Raw genomic sequence first — 10,517 nt, 5'->3', positions numbered from 1 at the left:
TACCGATGCTTTGTCAGATCCCACGGCGTGGTCGCAGTAAACACATGCTTAATGTCTTAAAATAAGAAAAAACACTTGCTTAGGTTAGGCAGTAAAACCACTAGTTAAGTTTAGGAAAAAACAGCAGGGTTGGGTTTAAAACTACTATGTTTGTAAGGTGAAAATGACATTGAAAGTTGTATCATTGAAAGTATTCCATAAGCCTCATTTGTACTCAGTAGACTCTTTAGTGCTAATTAGCAAATGTTAGCATGCTAAGCGGAAATGGTGACCATGGTAAACATTGCCTGATAAACATCAGCATTGTCATGCTGACATTAGACACAGCATTGATTTGAGCTAAATGCTAAGTATGCTAGTATGGCTATAGTCTTGTTATTTCTCTCTCTCTCTAGAACAATACCTTTGGTCAAATGTAATGTCTATTTTTAGTAAGAGAATATAACACAATCTGAAATACATTCAGAATAGAGTGTTGCATGAGTCCTATAACCCAGAAATGAGTTAGCATTTTAGCACTTCCTGTTTCGTCATCTGGAAGTCAGTGTTTTTAGTTGGATGCCTGAAATAAGGTCTGTGGTTAACACAAGCAGAAGAGATTTTAACGATTTGTGCTACGACATAAAATACGTCAGTAAATACCCCACTTGTGAATTTTGAAGCTGTTATGTGTCTTAAAAATGGCGATTGCTAACAAGTAGCTAAATGAGACTACAAAATGCCATGCACGCCTTTACAGCCCCGTTGTATACAGTATATTCATACGACCATGTTGTAGTTCGTTTATAGCCTAACGTTAGCCTTTTTAATTCTTCAAATTGCATTCACACTTCAAAAATCATAAAAGTGGTGGTCATTTGTAGAGATTATCTTGCGGAACAAAACGTGTAAGTATCATAAAAGTTTGTTTGCCACAGAGCTTATTTTCGGCAATAATCCAAAACCAAATGGAAAAATCCCTTTGTTTTTTTTTGTCGAGGAAACTCGTTCAATTCTAACTTATACAAATAAAATCTATGTCCAAAAAAGGGAAATGTGAAAGTTTTATTGCCGTCATGTAGAAATGTTCTGTAGAAACTTGTGATTAATGATTCTTAAAATCATGTTAAAACATTTTTTTTTTTTTTTAAATACATCACACATGGGAGTCTAATTCACGAACAGTACTCACAGTAGACTACATTACTGTACAGCAGTGTAGTCTACATGCTGCACAAATGTGGAGGTATCATGTAGCCCAATCTTGAGCTGCTTTTACACTGTGCTCGGTTTGCAGGTGGAAGATATCACTGAAAGTAACTTTAAATGCTAAACACATCTCAAGGGCAGAGGGTTTTTGGTCAATCACTGTTTGTTTAAATTACCATTTCCAAATGACCAGATTGGGGAATTTCTTTCCCATCATGGTGGCAGAACATGCAGCCTGTTGATTAGTTTTCAAGGTAATAAGCTGGACATGTAATTGTACCATTATGTTGTTTATATGATGATTTAAACACACTTAAGGAAGCTCTATAGTCTTGATGTGATTAAACACAGGATGAAGGTTTTTTTAATTCAGTCTGCCATACCTTTTTACTTTTAACATTTTATCTTTCTTGATGACTTGTATACAGCTGTCCTTGTATGGCCATTGTTAGGTTGTGTAACACTTGCATTGTTGGCAGGCAGTTGAGGAATTTTGAATGCTAAAATGATGGGAGGAAACATTTGGCATTGTACAGCTGTAGCACTTTTTTAAGTTTTACAATAATGTCCTTTTAAAGCCTCTTGAAGCACAGATTATTACCTTTGACCTTCAATGATATACCATTACAGATAAAAGTTTTTTTTGACTGATATCATCACTTGTTCAACCGTCTGAGGCAATCACAACCGACTTTCACTGCCATGGATTTTAGTCCTTATTCACTACATTAAAGATGACTGATATGGTTTAATCACTAAATTCTAATATTACTGGAATCTAATTATTGATGTGTAATAGAGCTAGAGTGAAGGTACATGTGTCATATGAAACTAGAAAAACCTATGGAATCCATTGGTACCAACCATGGGGTCGCATGGGGTCATCTTGACCTCAAGATATGTGATGGAAAATGGGTTCTATCCAATGAGCCCAACTGCATTCATGTGTGATGTCAGTCCCCATCATAGCCATTTCATTGTCTTGAGACCATTTTTTAAAAACTTAACCTCATTGTATAAAAAGACCTGTGGTGACATCTAGGATAATAACAGCCTCGTGAAACTTTACAACCACAAACTAAAAACCTAGGACATTCAGAAGATGGATGCTTTCCCAGGTAAATTAACTATAAGGGGGTTTCTGAGCAGTTTCCAGAACAGAAGTGCTTGCCATCCAATTGCTGAAAAATGCAATTCTTGCAGAAATCTCCAAATGTCAAACGCTTTTGAAACCAAAACACAGCCCAGTTTTTCTATGGTGGTTCTCAAGGTCTTAGTGTCTTAATGTGGTATTTTGGAGAGATTATTGATTATTTTTATCAATTCTCAAATGGAAAAAATGGCTAAATTTAGCACCAAATCTATGTATAAAATACCCCAAAATTGCTGCAACAATTTATAAGACATAATAGAGCATGGTAATGGCCATCATATATTTCCATTACAATGGTCTAAGCCATGATACACTTTTACAATTTATTTTAAATAATTCATTCATTCATTCATTCATGTGTATTTCTGATTCATGACTAGAACAACTTGACACACAGTGCTGAACTGCATCTCAAATTGATCTTCAGGTTTCCAGCTTTCAGATGATGTACACCACGTCTATGTGTCATATACTGTTGACCTGCTATATCCCCCTAAAGACCCCCTGTACCCACCTAAAAAGGACAAAAATGGGTTAACAAAGGGTTAAATGAAGTGATAGATAGAACGCAGTAACATCCAGACAATCATTTCTTCTGTCAAACAGGACGGCCAAACAATCAGAGCCTAACTCAAGTGACTTGGGGTCAAACTCTGAAGGCATCCCCAAAATGAGCTAAAGTAATGGGGTGGGTTCGTTTCTCAATCTAGCAAGTGAATGACATCTGAAATGAGAAACAGCAGGTGCCATTTCCAGCAAGGAAACACAGAAGCAAGGCTTTTGTTGCACCCCCGTCTGATGGCCACCGGCACAACAAGGCAGCTGGAAAGATTTCAAAGGGACTGGGTCAGAGCCCCGCTGGTTTCATGTTCTCCCATCATCCTTTGTGAATGTCCTGACCACGCCTGCTGGAGAGACTGTTCAGGCTATACTGTAGCTGCCTCATTGAACTGCTCTTTCAGACCTATGCGATTTATATTGAGCTTTCAGGATTTAGTTCATTGAGAACAATGCACATAAAGAAAGAAACAAACAAACACAGGGCTTTCACCCAGAAGTCCACTGTTTGTGTCCCGCATGAGTCAACGTTGATTTATTTTGTCACGTCCGTCATTAGACACGTGACTCATTAGTATTGTTAGTCGCTACTCACATGAATCGTTAGTCACTCTGTGCTCACGTGAGTCGTTACTCAGTCGAGTTAACGTCAACCACGATCTTTTCCTAACCCTACCTGGAGGTCAACGACTCCTTTGAAAATGGCCGTGACATTTTTTCCTTGCCAAAATTTTGTGTATGTTTGGAGTGTTATATAGCCTCCTTAGCAACAAGCTAGCATGACAGTATTATTAGTATGGTTGGTACCAATGGATTCATTAGGTTTTTTATTTTTCACATGATGCCAGTATCTTCACTCTAGCTTTAAAACTGAGTCCACTAAAACCTAAAAATCACAAGTTGTGTTAATGCGTTAAAGAAATTAGTGGCGTTAAATTAGTGGTGAATTTGTGTTAAAGCGTTATCGTGTTAACTTTGACAACATTAGTATATATATATATATATAAAATGGTCGTAATATTCTAGCATTGTGGATTAGTGGTTGTAATTAATCTCCATGGTAAATTTTCTAGATGACATATTGACTTCCACTGCTCACTTTTAAGGCAAAGTGACAAGTAACTGATTGACTGGTATAATTCTGACGATTTCAGTGAACAGCATTGTTTAGTGAATGCATATTTTTAGGCTACTTACGTATTCAGTCGTTCAGCTATTGTCTGCCACGTTTTTTCTCGCAGATGGCCATGTTTCCTTTTTACATATTTATGTTTCACTTCCTCATAATCTTCCATAAATAGATGTTGCTCACTGGTATGCGGAATGCGTTCACTCCTTTTCAGCATCAATTAATCTGTGATCGACCTTGTGGCCTGTTGAAGAAAGCCGTGAACGTGCATCTAACCAAACTACTTCCACCTGGCTCAACCTAGTCGCACCTCCTCAGCCTGGCTTGGTCAACGTGAAACGTATTAAACCAGGATGCCCTGACTAGACTAGGTCAAGCCTCGCTTTTTATGTTTTCCTGGATTTTTTAATACTGCTTTTGTGACAGCCCCTGGTGAAATGTGCAACATGCTGCAACTCTATCTTACACTCAGGACCGAGCAGATGTGTTGTAAGGTAAAGGGCTCTAATGTTTCTGCAGTTTTCAGGGTGAAAGTATGCATGCAAATATTTAGAGCCACTAACCAGTACATGCTGATAGACACGCAGACAGGACTTGTACAGGCATTCTTCATCTCCCGCATCTTTTGTTGTTTAGAGCGTCTCAGATTGAGCAGCTGGGAAGTTAGAAAAAGTCCATCCTTCATCCCCATCACCGCTAGCTAGCTGCTCATGGTGTCACCTGCACTCCTACCCTGCTGTGAATAGTCAAGATAAGTGAAATTCCTAGAAGATGAAGAATATGGAAGAAGCTTCCTGGTATAGGGCGGATACTTGGAAAACTGACGCTTGACACCTTCTTTCTATTGTAAGCACATATCAGTGAGGCATGAATGAACACATCCAATTCAGAGATTCTTAGAAAGGCATGAGGCTTTTAGACATCTGATCTGTTTTCCCAGTTATACGATGTAGACACTTGAACTTGGGTTCACCTAATATCGGTGAGATGACAGTTTAAGCAGATACCACATTCATTTATGGGTGGCTGCACTTTGTGATTACCAGGGGGAGCATTGGGAGGGCTAGGTAGGACAGTTATTTTCAGACCCATAAAGTCTGGAGTGAAGGTCTGTGGAATAATCCACCACCCCAAAGGCCTCGCTACCTCCAGAGCAATAACAGCCTGTCTTAAGCCTTAAAAATAGCTGGACGCTGGAACTCTCATCATAACCATCCATCCCTGCAGTGGAAAACGTCTGACCGAGGGAGGGGGAAAAAAAAAAATGTTGTTTATAAACGAGGCACATGTGCCCTGCCAATATCTTTTAGTGACTGATTTCTGTATTTAACATGTCCAAGTAGTGATAAGTGCAGGATGCTGTAAAACAGCAACAGGGGAACTGAAAAGGATTTGAATTTTTTAGTGGTTGACTTTTCTCTTTGGTGATTTTCACAGACATAGACAGTTGAAGTAAATATACTGTACATGTGACATTCACCTACATCATTAGTTTACAAATTAAATAAAACTCGTTATTCTGTCTTTCAGAGGTTGTTGCGGGCTCAGTTTTCAAACTCATATGAAACTAAAAAACATAAGGAATCCATTGGTACCAACCATGTCATACTAGCTTGTTCGGAAGATTGCTAAATAACGCTACAAAGTTACGCTAAATTTTTGGCGAGGGAAAACTGGCATAGCAATTTTTAAAGGTGTTCACTTGACCTCTGACCTCAAGATATGGGCAACAACCATGCAGTTTTTTGAATGCAGAATAAATGTGTTATTTTTTCCTATTCTAAAATGGTGTATTTGAATATTTCTGCATACTGGGGTCCCTAAAAAGTCTTGGATTTGCATAAATTGAGTATCACTGTAAATCTGAGACTCTTGTGGATCCAATGAGCCCAATTGTGTTCATGTGTGATGATGTTAGTCCCCATTGTAGCCATTTTATTGTAGTGATACCATTTTTCAAAATTTGACCTCACTGTATAAAATGACCTGTGGGGACCTCTAGGATAATCACAGCCTCATGAAACTTTAAAACCACAAACTAGAGACCTAGAGTATTCAGAGAACGGATGGTTTTCCTAGCTAGATTGACAATAAGGGGATTTCTGAGCAGTTTCCAGAACAGAAGTGCTCACCATCCAATCCAATGTAGAAATCTCCAAATGTCAAAAGCTTTTGGAACCAAATCACAGCATGGCTTTTTCATTTTAATTCATTCTCGAATGGTAAAAAATGGTTAAATTTAGCACCAAATGTTCGTAACAAATGTTATCAACCCAAAAATTGCTGCAACAATTTACGAGACATAATAGAGCATGGGAATTTATTTCTTATTAATGACTAGAACAATTGACACACAGTACTGAGCTGCATCTCAAATTATTCTTCAGGTTCCCAGCTTTTAGATGATGCACACCACTTCTATGTGACATCTACTGTTGACTATGTATCTACCCCTGAACATCGCCTGTCACCCACCCCTACCCTTCTAGAAAAGAGGGCGGAACAGTAAGGGGTTAAATTGCATGAGAGCTGCAAAAAGTTAAAGACGTAATACACCTTGTTGTTGTCGGGAATGGGATGAAGGATCCCCCGTTGAAAACAACGTCTTTTCTCACATCAAATAGCTCACAGTAGATCAGCCTCCGCACTAAGCTGCTGGGAGCTGTTCTAATCGGCTCAACCTCCGAGGGTCAAAAAAGAAAAAAGGCGAAAAAGAGTGCGAGAGGGAGGTGGAACCCATACTGGGAGTTGGTGTGTGTAGGTGTTTGTGTGTGTGTGTGTGTGTAGGGGGTGTGGGTTGCTGAGAGGCGGCCCTAGGCCGAGTTCTGCTAAATTCACACCAGCTGTAGTGATGTCAGCAGGCAGTGTGTCGAATATTCCGGCTCAGAAGCTCCGGCCAGGCTTGTGTGTAAATCTGTGTATTCAGGTGCGTTATGTGAAGTCATCTCGAGCGGAGCGGCCAAACTCGGGGTCCGCAGGGAAGCTGGTGTTCCCAGGCCAAAAGCTTTCTTCTTCTTCTATCATCCCAATTCACCCATCATTTCTCTGACTGTCTCAGCCTCTCCAATACTCGCTTCCCCTGTTTGAGTTGTTGTTCCACCTGCAGGTCAAACCATTCCACTCTTGACTTACAGCCACTCTCCCACACTCCTCCTTCTCGTCCGTCAATAACAGCAATTTGTTTCCAGCTCTCATCTGTAGCAGCAAAGTGAAATAAAGACTGTGATGTCTCTTGCCACCAACCTCATACACTATTTAAGAACTTAAAACATTATGTGTGAAGATAAAGAGAACAAATCTTTATGAATTATATTATTATTAGGGCTGTCAAAGTTAACGCGATAAGAACGCGTCAAGGCAAATTCGTTTTAACGCAACTAATTTAATTTAACCATTAACGCTATTCGGCCTTTCGGAGGTTGTAGCGGACTCAGTTTTAAAGCTAGAGTGAAGATACTGGTATCATATGAAACTAGAAAACCTAATAGCACTTAATTTTGGAGAGGAAAAACTGTCATGGCCATTTTCAGAGGGATCCCTTGACCTCTGACCTCAAGATATGTGAATGAAAATGGGTTCTATGGGTACCCACGAGTCTCCCCTTTACAGACATGCCCACTTTATGATAATCACATGCAGTTTGGGGCAAGTCATAGTCAAGTCAGCACACTGACACACTGACATCTGTTGTTGCCTGTTGGGCTGCAGTTTGCCATGTTATGATTTGAGCATATTTTGTATGCTAAATGCAGTACCTGTGAGGGTTTCTGGACAATATCTGTCATTGTTTTGTGTTGTTTATTGATTTCCAATAATAAATATATACATACATTTGCATAAAGCAGCATATTTGCCCACTCCCATGTTGATAAGATTATTAAATACTTGACAAATGTCCCTTTAAGGTACATTTTACGCATGATAAAAAATGTGTGATTAATATGCGATTAATCACGATTAACTATGGACAAATAAAGATTATTATTATTAGTAGTAGTGTAACGTTGTGGTATTTATACACCTTCCCGTGAGACTGTGTTGATCACTCACTCACTCAGTGACAGACTTTTGCGTTTGTAGGGCCGGCCCTCTGCGTTCCAGCCAACAATAGGCCCACAGAGAAAAACAGCTGGTGCTGCAGCAGTTGTAACATATTATTCTTTTAATGCCTTTTTTTTTTTCTTGGCACAACATCCAAGATCCCAAGGTGCACTCACCAGAAAGTGACGTCATCAGGCCTCTTCTGCAAGGTACCGCTGTGCGTAGACGTGCACCTCCTAACTTTGCAACTAGGCACTCATTGCACATGCTCTCTGGCATGTGCATAAACAAAGCACAGGTGTAGCATCAACACAAATAGGGAAGTAAATGCAAATAGTTACGAAATCTTTTCAGTCTGTGTGAATGGTATCCTTGAACTTTTTGTGTGTATCTGTAGTTGTAGTAGAGTGGAGGTTATGTGGCTCAGGTCCAACCAATGTTTGGCAACACCCAAAGTTGAATGCTTCATATATGTTTTCAATCTATTCAACTAATATTATCATCTGTTTCTCCTTAATGTAATTTTACATTGACATTTTACATTATTTCTGTCTACTCTGTAGATTTAACATCTATTTTATGTCTGTCCGTCCTGGAAGAGGGATCACTCTGTTGTTCTTCTTCAGGAATCTTCTTTTTTTCACCTGTTAAAGCAGCAGTAGGTAGAATTGGTGCGTATGTGATTAAAAAAAATATATATATTTTTATATAACGGTCACTATATCCTGACAGTAGTGCATGAGACAGGTAATCTGAAAAAAAATCATGTGCCTCTGTGGTGGTCTGTGCCGGTGTCCTCCTGTGTCCTCCAGTGTCCTCCGTTGCTCCTAACGGCATCTGCAATATTTCACAGACAGGAGGAAAGCAACCAATCAGAGCCGATCTGGAGCCTTGCCATCTCTGAGCAGCTGTCAATCACTCACTCACAAACTCCAATCAAACGGTCAAACTAGGCAGCGCTGATCAAATATGAATCAATATTCTGTTACGTTAATGCCTATTTCTCCCGTAAAATGTTTTCAGAAACATCTTGTAGTGTACTGTTTAACTGTAAAATGAGAACGTTTGTGACTTCTGCGCAATTGTGCCAAAAACATTCTGCGTACCCCCACTTTAAAGGGTTTTTCGGGGGCTTTCTTATCCAAATCAAGGTTCTAAGGATAGAGGGTGACAGATGCCTAAACTATTTGAGGCAACTTTGTGATTTGCAACTTTGGGCTAAATAAAATTGACATGAAGTCTTACAGTAACATATTATAGTATGTTAAAATTCCAAAAGGCTTTATTTTATAGTAAAAACAGAGACAACACAATATATCTAATATACTAACGCACAAATAAAAAATATACATCTTGTTTGGATGAGAATTTCGTAGTGCACCCCACTGCTACAATTCACACCATCTGTATCTAAAGAGGATAGGCTTTCATAGTGTAGGCTGTTTCATGAACAATACAACTCAATTGATTGCATCCATCCATGTAGGTCTACATAGTAGGAGGCCTATAGTTGAACCATGATTCAATTATTTTCTTGGTCTTTTTAACATTCTGAGTTTAAAAAGCAAAAACCAGACACAGTACATTTGGCCCACAGAAGTATCAGGAGCTTCCTTTAGTGAAGGAAACTATGCATAACGTTGGCTGTCTTTTTGACGCCCACACTGGGAAACTGCTGAAATCACAAAGACAAATCTCCAGTTAATTTAGTCATAGGACAGGAGCAGGAAGTGATTGTGTGGACGGGATGTTTATATTACTAAACGCTTGTTACTCTAACCTTATGAATTGAGGAACAGTAGTCCCACATGAGCAAAATAGGTGTGTGTATGTGTGTGTGTGTGTGTGTGTGTGTGTGTGTGGGTGTGGAGGGGTGTTGGGCACGCAAAGGTTGTGCACCACTGTAACACATGTAAAAGAGAATTCCTCAGAGTATCCGGTTACAGTAAATCTAATTAGAGGATTACTGTTGTGATAAGGACTGGAGAGCTTGTTTAGCTGTTCGTATTCTGCTTCGACTTCAATTACACACTGGGTTGGTCTTGATGTAATGCAATATAATGACCTTGTAATTATACTTTTGAGGATGTTTAGTAATGCAATATGCCATTTTGCAAATGCAAGTTAAGGCCACGGTGTTAAAGGGAGCTAGATGAGTGCCAAAACAAAATGGCGACTTCGAGATGTTATCTGCGTCTCTGCTTCAAGCAATTCTGCTGCTCATATTACAACCAATAGAGAATGGGTTGAGGCTTGCCACTAGTAACTGGGTTGAAATCAAATTGAGATTAAAATACAGTTTTGCCAAGGAATCAGTATATACTATGCGTCCATGGTGTTTGTTTTCATTGCAATCTGTGTGGGAAAGCACAAAAAACTGGTTTGTAATATCACTCCAGTTCCAACGACTAAATGTGATTTCAGTTGGGAGTTTAACAGCATGATGGG

This window comes from Sebastes umbrosus, chromosome 13, assembly GCF_015220745.1.
Source record: "Sebastes umbrosus isolate fSebUmb1 chromosome 13, fSebUmb1.pri, whole genome shotgun sequence".
NCBI lineage: Eukaryota > Metazoa > Chordata > Actinopteri > Perciformes > Sebastidae > Sebastes > Sebastes umbrosus.
The sequence above is the reverse complement of the archived record's forward strand: the minus strand, read 5'-3'. Positions refer to the sequence as shown.